The following is a 796-nucleotide window of genomic DNA, read 5'->3' on the forward strand; positions in this document are numbered from 1 at the left end:
CTATACAACACACTTTAACTGTTTTTTTAAAGGAATACAGATCCATTGGTTTCATATGAACTAAAATCCTCACACATCAGTAGAAAAAAGTCTGTTTAATGGATAAAATCATATCAGTGATGATAACTACTACTTCCCCATAATAACAATTACATAAAAAATAAAATTGGATAAAAGATAGACAAAATTACCCAGCTATATATTATTATGAACAAAAAGAGAGAGAATAATTTTGAAAATTTGATTTTTATGATTCCAGATAAATCTTTGTAAATGTATGAATTTTCGACCAACAAGCTCTCCACTCATTGTAAGACTACATTATTCAGAACCCCTGAGAAAATATTATGTGTATTGGCATGAATAAAGTCTGAATATGCATGAATAAATTATGCAAAACACCCATGTAAACTCTTTAACCATGCATACCAGTACATAAATAATTTTTTTGAGAAACACTGACACTAACACTACCAATTCATCTACAAAGTTCCCTTTACAATCATGCAAATATACATTGTTTTAATTTTACAACAACCTGAATACACAAAACTTTTCTGGAACTGACACACTACATATGTATATTGTACTCTGACATCCCAACATGCTCCTCTAATAATGAATACACAAACACACTGATTTATGAGTGAAACTGACATGAAACACAGCTTCAGTTCACAAACATTCTGGTTCTCAACTGAAATCACCCCTAAAGAAATACCTTTGTATTTTCTGGGAGGCTGTTTTCACCTGAAGAAGATTCTTATGTATTTCCCATTCCTCTTTTATCCTCTGA

General features: G+C 30.8%; 1 protein-coding gene across 1 annotated transcript in view; it reads right to left on the reverse strand.

Moving 5' to 3' along the window:
- The window catches only part of LOC119594380 (C-Jun-amino-terminal kinase-interacting protein 4-like), a gene marked incomplete in the record, with an annotated part of 97,279 nt that overhangs the window by 36,981 nt on the left and 59,502 nt on the right, over positions 1-796 (reverse strand).

Source organism: Penaeus monodon, chromosome 33, assembly GCF_015228065.2.
Source record: "Penaeus monodon isolate SGIC_2016 chromosome 33, NSTDA_Pmon_1, whole genome shotgun sequence".
NCBI classification, from domain to species: Eukaryota; Metazoa; Arthropoda; class Malacostraca; order Decapoda; family Penaeidae; genus Penaeus; species Penaeus monodon.